General features: G+C 40.7%; 1 protein-coding gene across 16 annotated transcripts in view; it reads left to right on the top strand.

The window, feature by feature from the left end:
- The window catches only part of Mgat5 (alpha-1,6-mannosylglycoprotein 6-beta-N-acetylglucosaminyltransferase), a 337,418-nt gene that overhangs the window by 41,659 nt on the left and 277,465 nt on the right, over positions 1 to 18,294 (top strand). The gene's annotated exons all lie outside the window — the stretch shown is intronic.

Raw genomic sequence — 18,294 nt, 5'->3', positions numbered from 1 at the left:
GGAGGGACCGGAGCCAAGAGTTCCTCGGTCGGCCTCCTGGGGCCCTGAACTCCAGCTTGGAGGAGGTGGAAGTCAGGGGCCCCTGGGATGGGGGGAGTCGGAACCTCTGGAATCTCTTCTGTTCTGACTTCCCCTTACAGAGTTTTCAAAAACTTGCAAATTGGTCTGCCAGAGTAGTTTATTTTTGTTTTTTTCCCATTAAGAGTATGATCCTGGTTGAGGCTGCTTTTTATGGAGTTATCAACATTTTATCTACTTGTTTGAGTATCTATTTCAAATCTGGTTTTTTCTCTCACTTGAGCTTCCCTCTCTCTCTTTTTTTTGTTTTTGATTGTTAGAGTGGTTTCAATCAGATTTGTTAAAAGAAAAAAAAAAAGAACCAGTAGTATCAGTGCGTCCTTTTAGGAAAGATCTTGCTAGTGTTAAGTGTAAAATATTTGTGGTATGAGTATTTGGAGACCGATGAAATGGTTGCTGCAAAGGTGCATGTATTTCCCTTAGAGGGATGGGTCTCACATCTCTTAATGTGATTTTTTGGACTCTCAGTTTTGGGACCTTTTGCTGACAGGCAGGAGATTGTCAGTTGAAACGGCTCTGGCCTGGTTTGGGGACTGGCCTTGAGAATTTGACTGGGAGGAGATGGAAGGGATGTGAGAACAGGAAGAGAATTTTCCCTTTGCAGTTGTGTTGTGGCTTTGACTGAATTAAAGTCATATTTTAGTAAATGCCACAAATTGAGTAGCTATGTGTTGAGAACTTTGTGTACATTTCCTAATTTGATCCTTAGACTAATGCTTTGAGATTATTATTCCCCTTTTACAGTTAAATATAGTTGTGTGCCCTATGGTACCAGGTCAACCACAGTGTGCATTGTACCAAAACAAAACAGTATTGCCCAGTGATGACATAGTCACCTCAGTTCATATTAGTACACTCATGGGATGAAATACCTTACTGGTGCATTTCTCAGAAGATACCTCCCACATTAAGTGACACATGACTACTGGTGCTGAGTGATTGAATAATTTCCCCACGGTCCCATAGCTAGGATTTTAATAGAGCTGGACACAGATCCCAAACACATGATTTCTACTATGCTGCATTGTTCCCTTAAGGAGACTTAATAACAGGAGGAAGAGGAGGAGGAGTAAGGCAATATTTTATTGAATGCCTGCTATGTATGAAGCATTATGTGTTAAGTGCTTTACCATTATCTCCTCCACCCTGTGGACCATGTGGAGTAGGTACTAATATTACGTCTGTTTCACAGAAGATGGAATGAGGTCTAGAGATGTTAAGTGCTTTGCAAACTATATTGAAGTGGGATGACCTTAGTGGTCCAAGTCGCTACTGTTAGAATAATGAGTTTAGGGGTGTGAATAGAAGTCATAGTTTTAGTGACTTGTCTAGTATTTGGAGTGTTGGTTTTATATAAGAGTCTGTATTGGAAATGCTCTTTAGAGACACTGAAAAGTGTATGACATGGCCCGCCCTGGGGAGCTGACAGTCTGGTTAGGGAAGTTGCCACACCCAGGAAGGAAGGCATCCCAGAGATGTTTGAATTGGGCAGGGGTAAATTGAATTTAAGTCCTTGCAGAGGAGGGGGAGACATTAGTGCAGGGAAAATCATGATGAGGGGGAGTCTGCCTAAGACCCATTGATGTGAGCAAAGCAGTCCTCACATCAATAGTCTTTAGAGGCCAGGATGTATTTTTGGAGCTGGTGATACTCCAGCCTCTTTATTGAAGTGGGATTGACCTGTGTGGGGCAGCTTGGTGGTTCTGGCAGATGTTGTGGGGAGGATGTGAAAAAAAGGAGCAGAGGCTGGAGAAAGACCTGCCAAGGAGAAAGTGACTGAGCTACTGGATCGGAAATGGTTAAGGAAGGAAGGCTCTCATCAGGGTTATTAGTAATCCAGCTGGCCGGGATCCTTAAGCAGAGGTGAGTAATGCTGAGAAGAGATTCAGAAATCTCATTGATGTGATTGAGTTGAATGCTGAGAGAGAGAGAGGAACATTGATCCAAGATTAGATGACTTTGATAGGCTCTTAAGAGGAACGTGTTTATTTCTTCCCACTTGGTGCCCAGAAGATTAATTTGCATTTTTTATTGGAAAACTCTTCTCTTCGGCTTCTCATCCAGCTCTGCAGAGTTCCCATTCATTTTCCTACCATCGAATGAGAGATGCCCGGGTCTGACCTGTGTACCAGTTTGAGTCTGGCACTGTCAGGGGATTGCCAAGATTCCAGAGGGTTGCAGTGGGTGAAGGTGGCATTCTGATGTGGGTCTGCCACTTCAGAGACTAGTGCTGGTGGCCATAAAGTTTGGCTTGTCTTGGGTGTGAAGTTCAATACAAGTGGTGTCCACTGAGCAAGCCAGAGGGAGGGAGGAGAAGAGGACAGTAGGGAAAGCAGTGCATAACCACAAGAGAAAGAAGACATGCGGTGTGCACAGAACTTGCAGCTTGTAACAGTCCAAGGTCAGATCAGTGACTTTGCTTCTTTGTAGCTCTGTTGCTCCACCTTGCTGTTCCAGTCCAACAGTAACCAACACTAGGCTCCTTCCTCAAATTGGAGTAATATTCAGATTTTTTTAGGTTTTTGATTTATAGAAATTGTTTATTTTAATGTCTTAAATCATTTTATTTTTAATTGACCATAATTGTATACATTACATTCTTATGAGGCACATGTGATATTCTGATCCATGCTTATATTGTGGCCTGGAAATCTTTTAAATGACTACTTCTAGGTAGCCTGCTGTCAGATGGTCATTATTAATAAAAGCTGGTCTCTTACTTCAACTTTTTAATTTAAAATTTTTTCATTTTCTGAGATAAGGTCTCACTATACACTTGTTAGGCTGGCCTTGAACTCACTATGTAGCCCAAGGTGACCTCAGACTTACAACAAACCTCCTGCCTCAGCCTCCAGAGTGCTGGGATTACAGGTGTATGCCACCATACCCAGCTTTCTTATTACAACTTCAGTGAAATAATTTAATGAGAGTGGTTGGTAGGAAATACAGTGAGTTGAGAGTTGTTTTTCTAATGTTGTTTTCTTTAATAATTAGAAACAAGAGACTAAATTTGAGGACTTTGTCTTGCCAAGGAAGGATTGTAGAGATTAGCTTTCTTTTTTCACTTAAGTTTAAAAAAATTGTTTTTATTAAGTTTATTGGTATATTTTAGGTTTACAATATGACATTCATCATTGGGAATTTGTACCTGTACAAGATATGTCTTGGTTCTTATTTTTTCCCCCTTCCCCTGCCCTCCCTTCACCCCCTTCACCCCTCCTTGTTTACAAAGACTGTGTTTCTGTTTTTCAAGATGAGCTTCTTTCACCTGGAGAGACCTTTGCTGAGGTGGTGCCTCTATGTGTCTGTTATTTGTGCTGGAGGATCTAATAAACTAGTTCCATCAGCTTGCATTCTTCCTGAATGGAAGCCCATAATGACTGTTTCAGTGTCTTTCAGTTATCCTTTCAGTTCTGAGGCTGGTCCACTTGTTCATTTGCACGTTAGTGAGATCATTTGTAAATTTGCCACATGACCTGTTTCTTAAAGGATAAGCCCTCAAGACACATGGGTACAAAGCTCTTGATTGGTTCTGTGGTGAAGGTTCTCTGTCATCCTGCACGGTATTGATAAGGATAAAAGATGTAGTCCTGAAATATCTCAACATCAGTGCCGTCCTATAGAACTTGACTCAATAATGGAGATGTTCTTTAGTTATCCTATCCTGTGTGGTAACCACTAGTCATACATGGCCATTCATTTCTCCACTAGTGCATCTGAGGGACAGAATTTTTGATTTAATTTTTTTTTTCCTAGCACCGGGGATCGAACTCAGGACCTTGCACTTGCAAGGTAGGTACGGTGCCACTGAGCTGAATCCCTGGCCCCTTAGATTTAATTAATTTTAATAAGTGGTCATGTGTGGCAAGTGGCTGTCACTGGACAGCACTGTTCAAGCCAGTGGCCAGAGGCGACCAATTGCTGTATTTGGTGCTAGAACTTGGATAGAGGTTCTGGCTGGGCAGGCTTATTTGTGAGGGAAGACACAAGGATATTCTTTCTAAGGGACATTAAACAATTGGATAGATAGCATAGAATTGCGAAATTGTTTTTCAATTTTGGGATTCAAGAAGATTTAGGAGATTTGGAGCTGGAAGTAGGGAGGGAAGTTTTTTTTTTTAAAGGAACATGACATGCCTATAGCTTTCAGATCTTGTGAAATAATGTCTAGGCGGCTGCAAATGTTCCATTATTCATGTGATGTGGTCCATTCCAGACTTGGGAGTCTAACAGATCTTTGTGAAGATAGGAGTCACCTACTGCAGCGTTGCCAGACATGCTTGTGTATGTCACATTCAGCACCTTTTTGTCCTACCTCCCTTGTGGGCCTTGTGCTTGAATGGTCAATGTGATATGTGTGTGGGGGTGCTGAGGTATCTGATGTTTCCTTTTTATTTTTTTATTTTATTTTATTTTTTGGTACCAGGGATCGAACTCGGGTCCTTGTGCTTGCGCAGCAGGCTGCGAAACCACTGAGCTAAATCCCCGGCCCTGATGTTTCCTTTTTAAATGTCAATCAGAGTCTTTGTCATTAATAAACTCAGAAAATATTTTTGAATGATATACCTGCCAATCAAGACAACAGGTTAAAAAAATATGGGGGTTATATGTATGAGATATTTAGCTTTCTGAGCCTCAAGTTCTGTATGATGTAGTAATAAATGCCTCAAAGAGGTATGGTTATGTTGTATTGCTTATACAAAGCTCCCAGTATCATGGCTCATAGCAGGTTGCCAATGTAGTCATTGTTATCACAAATAGAATTAGCAAGTACACACAGAATTGTCTAAAACTACACAGTGAGACTGGATTCTCACTCCTTTGCTTCATCTCCTGTGATGAAGCCAACTGCCTCTTCTCATGTTTTGAGTCAGGAGCCCTGATGTGATCCTCAGGATAGGTAAGGCAAGGTGAAGGATATAAAGAGGCTGAATGAAACACCAGGGGACCCTTGAGAAATTGAGAACAAAGTTTGATAAATTTAGGTCATTAGCCAGTGATAAGGGCACATGCTTATTGGTGCACGGATGCAATCTTCAGAAGTCCGGCTTCCAGTCTTCCATTCTTTGTCCTCGAATAACTCTGGTGTTAACTACAGTTTACAGTTTAAACACTGTGTTTCTAGGCATTAATATTTACATGGTGCTTTGGATACCTCCTAGAGCTAATTCGATTATCATTTCCTTATCTGGGCTTTCTATTTACTTGAACACTTGAGGTTAATTTAGTATCTTACAAGACCTGAGCATTGTCTCCCAGACATCATTAATCTCTCCTTGTCCAGTGTAAGGGTGAAATTAATCAAAAAGGAAAATTAATAATGTGTTGATATGCACAATTCATCGGGAGACCTCACAGCAGGTATGAAATTACCTTTTCTGAATGTAATGCATGCCTCAACATATTAAAGATCGAGAAAAGATTTTATTTATTATTTAAGAAATGTCCCCTTTAGACTTCCTACTTCGATAATTAGTCAAGTTGGGTGAAGGGTGGTTGGTGTCTGGTGAGAAGATCTTTCCTTTTTATGAGATCACCTTAAAGCCCGTAGAAAAAGGTGTCAACTGGTTTTTTTCCGCTTTCATACATATTTCTCTTAGATAAATGAGAAAGCAACATAGTTGATGCTTGCTTGTTTCTTGCCAGTTGAAAAGGTTTGCCTAAAGACATGCAGGTTTTTTTGTTGTTTTTTTTTTGGTACCAGGTGGGGGATCAAACTCAGGTCCTTGGAGCTTGCGAGGCAGGTGGCGGAACCACTGAGCTAAATCCCAGGCCCAAGACATGCCATTTTGATCTCTGTTTATAGTAAATTAAACTTGATCTTAGGCTCTGTGTTTCCTTGTTATGACATGTGGTAAGATCAGTTTCAAATGGTACATTATGATGAACGCATTATGGAAAAGAATGGAGTGTTTTAATTATGACTCTTCATCACAGCTTTTACTGAGGGTGGTAAAGGACAAGTTTTGTTGCTGAAGTGTTCCTGTAATTACATCAGAAATAACAGGCAGCAGTCACCTGCCATTAGGGGGTGTGAGAAAGCTCCTTGCTATTTAAGTGATCACATAAGGTGTTAAATGAGTCATCCTCAGCCTCATGAAAAATTAAAAATAGAAAGGAGCAGTTGACATCATCCTATAGCAAGTTTTTAAGGAAGAGCAAAATGCCAGAGAGTTTTATAAGAAAAAGAGCTATCTGAAGTAAAGACCCAGCCCATATAGGTCCCTAACCTGTTGGCGTGATTCTCAAATTCAGCCTGATTCAGATTGCTGATTGCTGGACTCCACCTGAGTTTCTGATTGAGTCCGTGTGTGACAGGGTCTGAGACTTTGTGTTTTCAACTTCCCAGATGATGCTAATGTTGCTAGTTCAAGGAGTGCACTTTGAGAACCATTGGGTTTAGAGAAAGAAATGGGTAAATGTTGAGGTTGGTTCTCAAAGCAGAATTGTAAGATTTTTGTTTTGGTGGTACTGGGAATTGAACACAGATCCTTCACACTAAGCTATATCAACCTCCCAGAGATTGGGATTACAGGCGTGTGCCACCACACCCAGTTTAGGATAAATTCCTTAGGGCCTGTTAAAGTAAATTTTTGATGAAAATACTAAATTTAATTTAGAGTGGTATGCAAGTTTGGTCAGGGGGATCTGTTCTTTGTGACATTGTAAATGAACATTAAAAATGACTGCAAATCTAGATAAGCGGTCTTCCCACCTGGTGTCACTGAGTCTTGGTGTAAGATCTTGGATAAACTTTGCTACCAGTATTCTCTCTCAAATCCAAGATAGTGATGAATTCAGACATTTGGATGTTTTTATCTCTTCTGCAAATCACACTGTGTCTAGGGACCATTTGTAGGAGAACAGTCATTTTAACTAAGGGTATTTCAGGTCCAGAGCCATTAAATCACCATCCTTATCACAGCAGTCTGACAAAGTAGCTGTCAGGAAAATGAAAGTGTGACTGATCTGGCCCTGTCTGCTGCACTGGTTCCAGGCTTTGCACTGGTTCTAGAACTGCCCTTTTCTTAACCTTGGTAATTTGTTATCCTGTTCAAGCAGTAGCGACCACAGTCATAATAGTTGGTAATTCTTGTGGAAGGCTCCCTGACTGAAGCCTCAAGCTGTGCTTCCCTTGTTTAACTTCTGGATTCCTCTTCTCTGAATGATCACCTCTTTTCAGGCACAAGAAGATAGAAGGTTGGAGAGTCACATGGTGGTTGTCACAGTTTTGAGACTTGATGCTCAGTGTTTTAGTTTTAGGTCATACGAGCAAGCAGGGCAGATTTCCATTCTATTACATTTTGGAATACTTTAGAGAGACTTGATGAAAGGCCTCATTGAAACCAAAAGATGCTATAAAGTTTTTTTAAATTTAATTTTATTTTTGGTTTTTGGTACCGGGGATTGAACTCGGGACCTTGGCCTTTTGCGTGGCAGGCGCCGGAACCACTGAGCTAAATCCTCCGGCCCAAGATGCTATAAAATTTTGAAGTGTAAGGAAACCAAACTTATTTAGGGTTAAAACCGTGTAAGTTTTGTTGTCAAAGACTAGTTGAGATCTATGTAATTGGACTGAATTTCACTGCATGGTGATTTTAGCTTCTCTGGCTAATGTAGGATATAAACAATGTAAAGTCAGAATTGTAATTATAAGGGTCAGTCTGATGATTGAAAAGGATGATTGAATGACTAAACGTTTATAAATACAGTGATAATTTGTGTCTGATGTGCACCAGCTTGTCCTATTGTTTGAAATCTTCTCTCTAGGCATAAAAGGTATTTCAGATAGAACTATAGGCTGGTTCTCTTTAGCCACTTAAAGGAATGAGCACATGGGGCAGCTTTGGGGTTCTCAATTAGCCTTGTCTAGGTGTGGAAAAGGAAAAAGGGAAGGCCTGTCCACAGTGGTTTTTTTTTTATTTTATGAAAAAATAAAACATTTTCATAACCAAATAATAGTAAAATAGTCCATCATGGGTTTTATTTTTTGTTTGTTTGTTTGTTTTTGGTACCGGGGATTGAACTTGGGTCGTTCCGCTTGTGAGGCAGGCAGCGGAACCACTGAGCTAAATATCCGGCCCTCCATCGTGGGTTTTGGCATTCATTGTCACGAGATCCAGTATTTGGAGAGATATTGTCCATGGGAGTAAGGAAGAAAAGCCTGAGTGTAAAAATTGAAAAAGGGATTGGCCTGATAGGTTTCAGAGCCAAAACATGTGAAGCTAGGGACCCAAAAGTCTAGAATTGCCCACCATCTTCCCATGTCATCAGAACCTGAGTGGGGACTGTGCAGGGATCCTTGGCATGTGCAGCGGTTTATCGTGGAGCACTCCTAGAGATGGTCTGGATGTGAGGGTAGGGAGGGGAACGAGAAATGCAACTGCAGATTTCTAATAAAATGCTGTCATAGGGTGTAGAGTTTATCAAGCAGATGATTTTGTCTATAGGTCATTTATGATGTCTTTTATCCAGAATATAAAATGAAAGACATAAATGTTGGTTGAAAAGGAGATTTCTTGGTTTCTCTCGGCCATTCTGTCACTGTCTCCTATGATGGCTGCCTTAGTTCTCTTTCAAATTTGAATTGTATTCCCATGACTTTCGGTCTACAAATGTGCTCATAGTTTAGGTATTGTTAGGAAAAAAGGAAAAAACGAAGGTGCGAGCTCTACAGGGCAGGTTTCTGAGAGGGACTGTCCTGGCACTCAGACCAGACCAGCTGCTCTCGTACGGGCTATGAGGTCTTTTATAGCGTGGAAGGGTGGCTGTGGAAGGAAAAGGTCGGAATGGGGCTGTGAGAGGAAAAGTTCAGTGCACAGGAGTTGTGGCTGTTTGCTAGAGATGAGGCTGGAGACACGCAGGACGTGGTGGTTGTCTGCCAGGAGCAGGGCCGAAGAATTTGATGGGAGTTAGGGCATGTAGCTGTGTTTACTGTGCCTTTAGCCCATGATTATACATCTTTAGAAGGTGTAAAAGCACAGAGGGATGGAAGAGGCTTAAAGTGGTCTCTGGTCAGTCCAGGGTGGTGGCAGCCAGATTCTTTTAGGTATAATTATGGGAGAAAAATCAAAGCATAAGTCCAAGAAGAAACGGAGAGTAACCTCCTATTACACTCCAGAAAAAGTACTTTGGGTGCAGTCTTAGTGAAAGTTTTGGTGGTGTGCTGTTTTGAAAATGAGAAAAGAGAAAGGACCTCTTTCAACATTTCCTTTATAGACCCAGCTAGAAATGGCAATAAATTGTCGTTGATGTTTTGTACTTGGCTCTGCAGGAAGTATTTAAGATAACTTGAACATTAAAGCTTTGCCAAGGTTAGAAGTAAACGACCTCTTGGTTTCTCAGTGACCGTGAATTTTGCAAATGTTCAGATTCAAGGGTGAGGCAGTAGCTCTCATGTGACTCAGGAAGGAGCTTGTCTGATTTTTAAGGGGAAATCAAGATTGAGTTCTTAACTGAGTGACTGTTGTTAGAGGAAAATAATCCAGATTTGAAATCATTGAAGAGGTAAAGGATAATGAATTTTTTTTCACATCGTGAGTGGTTTTTGAATCTCATAATCACTGCTATGATTCGTATCAACTGTCACCCATGGGGATTTGGTCCCAGTACTTGGAAGGAAAACTATCCTACGATGTCCCAAATGAGATGTTTATGAAAACACAGAAGAATAAAAGTATAGAGTCACTTGATTTTACTTAGTCCCAAGGCATATGAGTATTGATTTCATTAGCCTACACCTGAGTACAGGATTGAGCTGTTTTTAATAAGATGCAGAAGATTATTTTCTGGAAGTCTTGACTGGAGCTATTAGTGTTAGTAAACCCATTTCTTCACCTCAAAGCTATGTCAGACAGAAGCCAGTATAAAAAGGAGGCTACATGGTCACCAGCTTCGATTTGTTTCCTTTCAACCTTCCTTCCATCCTTGAGTAAACATTCACTGTGCCCAGACTGTTTCCCGGAGCTGGTGGATTTGGAATGACTGCAGATTCAGCCTGTTCTCCCAAGGTGCCCCAGCTCACCACTCTCTGGTATTACTTAGAGCTTGTTGACACAGATGAAAACATTAATACTGTGAATGTAGCAATATGACATAGCCCATATAAAGAAGGAATTGGCTTTGTTTTGCTTAAAAGTAAGCAACTTTTCAGCAAATTATACAACACGCTCCTTTATGAAGTCCTTAAAAATAATAAGGCAGGCCAGTGGGATAGTCTTGGAAAGATCTAACAGTCTTAGCAGATTGAAGATGGCTTTGTGCAGAGTGGCCTGTTTCCCCTCCCTTCCTCCCTCCCTGCTGAGGTCCTTATGATTGTCTGCTGACAGATTCCACAGATATCAGAAACATACTGTGTCAGTTAATGGACATGTTTTTCCTCCTTTTTTTTTTTTTTTTCAGAAGGAAAATACTAGCCCAAATCAGAAGTACATAATAGATGTATTTCTAAAATAGCTTTTTACTGTTGCTTTTAGTTTTATTCTTGAAGGTGAAGTAGCTACATATAATGTTATGTTTGAATGAACAGGCTTGTAATTGGATTGGCTTTGTCTCCTATTGCAAACTTCTTAGTTTTTTTGTAATAGAGCTATCTTTTAAAATATTTTCTATAGTATACTTGTGACTGTGTATGTGTGTGTGTGTATGTGTATTAATGTATTAATGTAGTCTACTCCAGAAGGCACTGGGATTGGTAAAAGCTTTAGTTTAATGCCTTCTGAGACTTGGAACAAAGAGCAGTTTTGTACAAATGCTCCATCCTTGCCAAGTGTAGCCTTACTCCTGCTGAACTAATAATAGATAGATTTGGATCCTAACAAGCAAGATAATATTTTTTAATAACTGCCTCTAGGTGACAGTGATAGGGCCTCCCACATAGCTATTTTTGTGTATCTTTTTTGGGGGGGAGATCATCTGCCTTTTAGGCAGTTGGATTCCAAAAATGAGGCAGAGTTCAGACAGGCTCTTTGTCAGCCATCTGTTTGGAGCAGATCAAGTCCTTTAAGATGAGGAACTTAAAAATGTCCTTGTCCTTTAAATTTCAAGAGTGATTCCTATTCTAAAGTAGACATGGGAGGAGGATCCAGTAGGCCATGTTAGTATTGTAAAAAGAGAAAGAGATATTCATCCTGGCTAAGCACAGAGCCCAGGATATTTGCTCTTGGAGGAGAGAGGACCAAGAAGTTGAGAAGGTTACTATTTGGAACCATCAAAAAATGCAGACAGGGCTGGGGATTTAGCTCAGTGGTTCTGCCGCCTGCCTCACAAGCACAAGTTCAATCCCCGGTACCAAAAAAAAAATGCAGACACTCTGATCCCAGTGGGCTGGGAGGTTGCTCTTGCCATGCCACCTACAATCCTGAGGGGTCATCTTTAACACTCTGCTAAGGCTATAGGGTGGCACTGACTTTTTCAGTGTAATTAGGCAAGAGTATTTTATCTATAGAGTTAGTGAAGTGACTGGATATTATTCAATAGACTTTAATTCATTGAGGCCACTTACTTTTACAAAGGGCTGGAACCCTTCAGATCCGCCCCACCAAGGCCTGACACACAGACAGAGGGTCATGATGTGAAAAGAAGTCAAATCACTGAACTGGAAAGTGTGATTTATAAGACTTGCACAACCTCTGAACTCTGTCTGTATTGGGTAACTGTTGCTGTAGGAGTACATTTTCTTATCTCCATTTATGACTGTTTTATAGAAGAAGTAATTATTAAGTATTTCCTTTTTTCAGCTGCCTTATTTCAGCTGTCTGGATCATCTGTAATATTTAACCATTCCTCATACTATGTAGCAGACACCCATACCATACTTAGCTAATGAAGATATTTAATTTAATGGTACCTGGCTGTGCATCTCAGTAGTTCTGTTGGGGGAACACAGGAAGCAATCTTTGTGTTCACCCACTTGGAAGATGAACAGCAAGGTGTATGCACATGTGTTAGAGTGTCAGCAGGTGAGTTTTACAACTCACATTGTCAAGTGTTATATTACATTTTTGTGTATTTATAATTTGTTTTATTAAATTATTTATTTTGATTTTTCTTGTAGAATTAGCCCAATTCAATACAGTATTGCATGAAAATCTGCCTTTACAACTTGGGGAGGAGGTTGAAAGTGAGTCATTAGGTGGCTCGGCTACCAATGATGGACTTTGGTTCATGTAAACCAAAGAAGTTAGCAAGATATGATAGTTAGAGAAGTTCAGAATGAAGACTTTGATTCAGATGAGGAATAAAACAGTAATTAAATAAATATTTGACTAGTCAAACTGCTGCAAAATGGCCATGTATACCTGAATAATCCAAAGTCAGAACTTGGTCAGAAAATGTTGTTAGGCTCTTGCTAGGGGTGATACCTATTAGAGGGAATGCCAACACTGCGATTCAATTTTGGAAATTGTTTATAACAGGCGATATGCTGGAAGATGCTGTGAAATACACTAATAATGAAATATAAGTAAAATGTTCTATATGCACCAAAATATACTAAAAAATATGTTCATCATGACATCTCACTATCTGCACTAGAACCCTTCATAACAGGACTTTATTATTCTAATTGTCAGAATCTAAAGGATTTATGAAGAAGTGACAGATGTGATGTTGAGATTTTTAGAACAATAATGACACTCAAGAGGTTTAGTTTCCTTCAAAACTCCCAATGTTTTGACTACAGAAAGACCCACCGAGAAAAAAATCCAACAATTTGGCTATTTGCTCATTTTTTTTGCATGTGTTTTTTTTTTTTGTTTTTTTTTTTGGTACCGGGGATTGAACTTGGGACCTTGTGCTTTGTTTGCTCATTTTTTGAAATCTTTGTTTCAAACTGTTAAGCAATTTACATACTCTTGGAATATATGTATGACAGTTGATGAACAACTTGCATCATTTTGTGGTGGTTGTAGCTTTTGGCAATAAATGCCCAATAAACTTTCCAAATATGGTATAAAAATATATCCCTCAATAGAGGCGAAGACATTTTACACTTTGAATTTAGAATTTATCCTGGAACTCAGTTACCAAGTCTTTATTCGTGAAGTAATAAACTGTATAACATTGTGAACAGGCTTGTTGCACCTATTTCAAAAAGTAACCCTGGCTGGCTGGGAATGTGCCTCAGTGGCTCCATGCCTGCCTGACAAGGACAAGGGCCTGAGTTCAGTCCCTGGTACTGGAAAAGAAAAAGTAACCCAAATGTCACATTCAACAATTGGTTTGCTAGTTGCCAATTGATGTTACATTTGCTAAAAGAGCACCAGTTGACCGGCCTGGGAACTATTCATAAGAAGAAAGTGGAGATTCCCGAAAAAATATGTTGCAAGTTCACGATAGAGAAATGTATGGTACAATCGTTGGATTTCAGAAAGACATAACAAAGTTCTATTGATACTGTCAGTCTTACACCATAAGATTGATAATGAAGCCAGGTGTGGTGGTGCATGTCTATAAGCCCAGCACTTGGGAGGCTGAGGCAGGAGGATTGAACTACATAGTGAGGCCCTGTCTCAAAAAAACCAAGAAACAAAACCCAAAAGATTGATAGTGAATCCTCAACATGGATGAAACCAGAAACAGTCACATTTTACAATGAAATGAAAGAATAGATGTTGATGAATTATCTAGCAACTATGATGTCACCCGAAACACAAAGCGCTGGCTAATGGTTGTGTTCTACTTGAACCTAAACATGTCAGGCATAAATAGTTTCATAGCTTACAATAAAGTACCAAGCACAAAATATCAGAGAAATTTCTTAGAGAATTGGGTCTGGAATTGATAAATGATCATTGACAACGTAGGAAGAACAATATGTGTCTCCCCAAAGAACTCTGCAAAAGAATTCTGGAATGGACCAGTGAACAGACAGGTCAGACATCCCAAGAACCTTCTTAAGAAAACAGGAAGACAAACAAGATGTCAAGTATGTCTTACCAAGAAAACCAGGAAAGCCACATGCTGTCAGTGTAAGCGATTATTGTGTATGGAACCTGTTTTCGTGTGTGAAGACTGCCTTAGGTGTAACAATTGAAGTAAAGTAAAACTGTGATAAAGTTTTATTTGTATTTTCATTGTAGTTAACATAGGAATTTTTCTGGTATTTTTTAGATAAACAGTTGACGTAGAAAATGTTGATATTTGTTCTGAACACTCAGTATGTATAAATATTTAATATTTTATTAATATTTTATTTTCCTTTTAAATATTGTATAATATAAAACTCATAAAATAAATCATCAGTAGAAATATTCCTAAAAAATAAACATGGGTGTTATATGCCCATTGGAGTACTACTCTAAAAAAAAATTAGTGTCATGCCCCAAGGGCTACAACCATTGCTGAGGCTGCCTTGGAGAGTTACCTTGATAAACTTGGAGCAGAACATTTAGATTTCACAGGCTGATGGGATTTGAGTATCAAGGTTATGGGACAGGCACAATGAAACATTAAACATTTTTAATTCTTGTTTCTTTTATATATGTGGGTTTTGAACAGACTTCGTTTCTAACCACAACACAGGAGGAAAAAAATACCCCAACATTCCACAAAAAGATGAATGTCTATGTGAATAAAGGCATTAGTGTAGGAGCTAAAAAAATCATGTGACTCTGTGGCTTCTCTTTACCTGTCACCTTGGAAGTTTGTTTTCTGGGAGAAACCAGAAAAACAGTAAGTGCCTCCTTTGGAATCTCAGAGGGATTTTGAATTTCTAAAGATGTGGGATTTAGTCTAAAACATAACACATGTATTTAATCCATCCTTCCCTATCCCCATGCACACACCCCACACCATACTTAACGGAAATACGACTTTCATTTCAGGCATGGCAGCTGTGGATAGCAGGCCGGCCTTGGGTCCCAAGCCGGCCGGAGCGGGACCTGTGGTCCCTGCTATCCAGTTCCTGTGGCTTTCACGCAGGGATGAATGAGTATCTTTCTACATTTACTGTGCTGTGATTTTTCTGGCAGTCTCTATACCTCCCTCCTGCTCTCAGTTCTAGACCCTGTGGGTTTGACAGCCTTCACAGAGTAGGCAGACATGTTGGTGTCATGTGGGGCTCCTGGACTGTGTCTTTCTGAGACCAAATATGTTGTCACTTTCTCCCTTTAGCATGCAATACCTAGCTGCCTTTGGAGAGGCCTCTTGGCTCTTTCAGGAACGACTACCGAAAGAGCAGCTGTCTGTCAGCCTCCCCCAGAGCCGTCGGGCTGGGCTGTTGTCAGACTGTTGGAGGTATTCCCGAAGCGGCAGACTTCGCTGTCACTGACATTTATAACTTGAAAGCCACGTCACAGATGACTTTCCATTTCTTATCATCCTTTAAATAGCCTTCAGAGTATAAAGCATGTGGTCTCTGCACATGTGGGCAGCCCCCAAGTGGGAGAAGAGTTGGGCCTTCCTGAAAGTGATGAGTGGCTTGCCATTTCCTTCCACCATTTTATAGAATTGGGTCCCTTCTTGTCACTTGGCATATTAATCAGCTTCCTTTCACTTTAAGAAGCACCTGTGATAAGTCTGTTTATAAAGAAAAGGCTTATTTTGGCTCCTAATTTTGGGATTTTCAGTTTATGATCACTTGCCCCATTACTTTTGGGTTTGTGGCAAGACACCACAGAATGGCAGAAACTTAGAGAGGAGGAACCCTATACAGTGTACCTCATCGATGGGAAGCCAAAAGAAAAGGGGAGGAGAGGGTGGGCTCCCACTGGCCCCTGTAAGGACACACTCCCGGAACCTGAAGATCTCCCACTAGGCCCCCACAGGTGTGTCCAGCCTGCGGACAGCCTGTACAGGTTGGATGTACCTGGCTTACCTGGGCCATATTGAGTGAGGAGGAATTGTTTTAGGCTGCTTATAAAATATATAGTATAGTTAATATATGTAAGTAACAAAACTATCTTTTAGTATAACATAGGCACATGCAATCCATAGGCCACACCGGTCAGGCATTCTTGGACAGATTCTACCACTTCCCAAGTAGTTCCATGAGCTAGGGACTAGGCTTTAAAACATAGGCCTTGGGGGGTCATTCCAGATCCAAAATATGGCAGGTAGGAAGAAGCTGCCTTGGCTTTCTGCTTAGGTTTATGTGTTACCATGCGAAGTCAGTTTAGATTGAGAAGAGTATTAGCTTGAAGACCAAGTGACTGATAGCCAAGAGCCTGTGATGACAGGTTCTCCCTTGGAAATGTCTTTCAGATAGGTTGGTGGATCCTGTACCTGGTCAGTTATACTCTAATTTTTCTGAGAACTAACTTCTAAGTCTCTTTTCTTATGACTGGAAGAAAAAGATGTGTTCCTGGTGAAAATAAAAATCACCCAGGAATACATAGTGCTAAAGAAAAATGGAAAAAAAGGCAAAAGGGAATCAAAGTGGGTCTGTCCAGACTGCACATTCCTTCAGGGCTAGGAGTGGCCTTATTCTTTTCATGCCACCAGTGACAAGCATGTGGCAGCAAGTGAGTTAAATGAAGGTGCCTAAAGCAGTCTTATTTTTAGGTAGAAAAAGTTTTGTTTCATTTTCTATTTAGGTAGTGCAGACATTCAAATACATTAGCCAGTAAATCCAGATTATAGGATTAAAAGTTAATGATGTTTTCTTGTTGGTATCAAAGGTGAAAAATTGGAGACACGAAATGAGGACTTTGATGAATGGTCTTAGGTGTGATTATAACATACTGCTTTCATTGCCTTTGCCCTGATATCTTCATAGGCCCAGGACCCTTGCCACATCTTATGAAATGCTAGGGCCTGGTCTGGCAGTATAGTTTTCGTATCTGGCCTGGAGTTGGAAGGCAGAAATGGGCTTCCTGGGCCAACTTGCTGGTAGCCATGGGCTTTGGCAAGATTGTGAACTGGGCAAGGCTTGTCACCTGTTGCCAGCCCTCTGCCTTTGGTGTGCCTGTGTTTTCCGTCTCAGAGCCCACCAGGTGCCTCTGACTCTGAAACAGCATTTTTAATGGCCACCTTGCATTGGGAAAATGGCATGGTGGTCTCAACCCTGCTTCCTCCGGGTCCCGGGGCAGTGTGGGGCTGAGGGCCAGGCACATGCCTTCTGGCAAGGCACCACCTCATAGCGGAAACGCACAGTGGAGGAAGCCAATGTACCTCAAGGATGGGAAGCCCAAAGGAGCACACAGCAGATGAAGCACAGGACATCAGTGTGAGTCTCGACACAACAGGTGCCTGGTGTTGGTTGTATCAAATTGGAATCTCATTCTTAGTAGGAGGTTCAAAACAGCATTACATGTTTGTTCTTTGGCGTTACTTGAAAAAAATTAATCATTTCAAAGATCCAGACAAGTGCAGATATTTAATAGGACAGTCACTGGTGTATTTTATTTGTCCTTTCCTGATTTCACTGGTAACATTTCTTAATAACTTTGAGAGTGACTTCTCTGTTTTTGGCTAATGTTAGAGAAGTTGAGAAGACGATTATCAGCCAGGCACCCAGACCTGTACCTAACCGCAGTGTAACCATACTTGGAGGGAGGTAGCACTACTTGAAACCCCTCCACCCAGTTTCCTGTGGTCTTTCTGCTATTCTATTGTTCTTGTCTGTTTTCCCTGTTTTCCCATTCACTTCCAAGGGTGCATATGTGAGTGAACCCTCTCCCCTTCATCACCTTCCTTCTTCAGCTTGTTCAGGACTCCTGGTAGTGGGCAGTGGTATTGGTCCTGTTTGGCAGAGCTAATGCCATTGCTACATCTTGTTTTCTTCCCATAATATTGTTACTGGGTAGTTTCTTTAGAAATGGCTCACCACTCAAAAGTATTCCGTGTCTCACACAAAGAACTGAATGAGACAAGCCACAAATGGTGCCAAAAGTTTATTTGAAAAGTGCGAATGAATGGGTACAGGAGAAACCAGCTCTGCAGAGTGAACTTGGGCAGAAGAGAAAAAGAAGATAAAACCAAAAATAAAAGTACACACATCTGGGAAATGCAGTGCGGGCTATCATGAGGAGTCATGATAGAGGACTCTCCGTGGTGTCTCCTCTTTTATGCTGTCCACATCTTGTGGGAGCTGGAGAAAAGTTCCACATATGAGGGTCCTGAGGATTATTTGGCACTGTCCTTGGGATCTTGTAATTGACAGGTCCCACTCATTTTCCCAGGCAGCTTTGCCACATTCTTATCTCCTGAATCCTTCATCACATTTAATGCCACAGACAACTCACTTTGTAAATAATCTGTGACTTCTCCCCAGGG

Source organism: Heterocephalus glaber, unplaced genomic scaffold, assembly GCF_053883595.1.
Source record: "Heterocephalus glaber isolate CG9 unplaced genomic scaffold, H.glaber_assembly_v1.0 deba00000347, whole genome shotgun sequence".
In the NCBI taxonomy this organism is placed as follows: domain Eukaryota; kingdom Metazoa; phylum Chordata; class Mammalia; order Rodentia; family Bathyergidae; genus Heterocephalus; species Heterocephalus glaber.
This window is presented reverse-complemented; position numbering and strand designations above follow the sequence as displayed.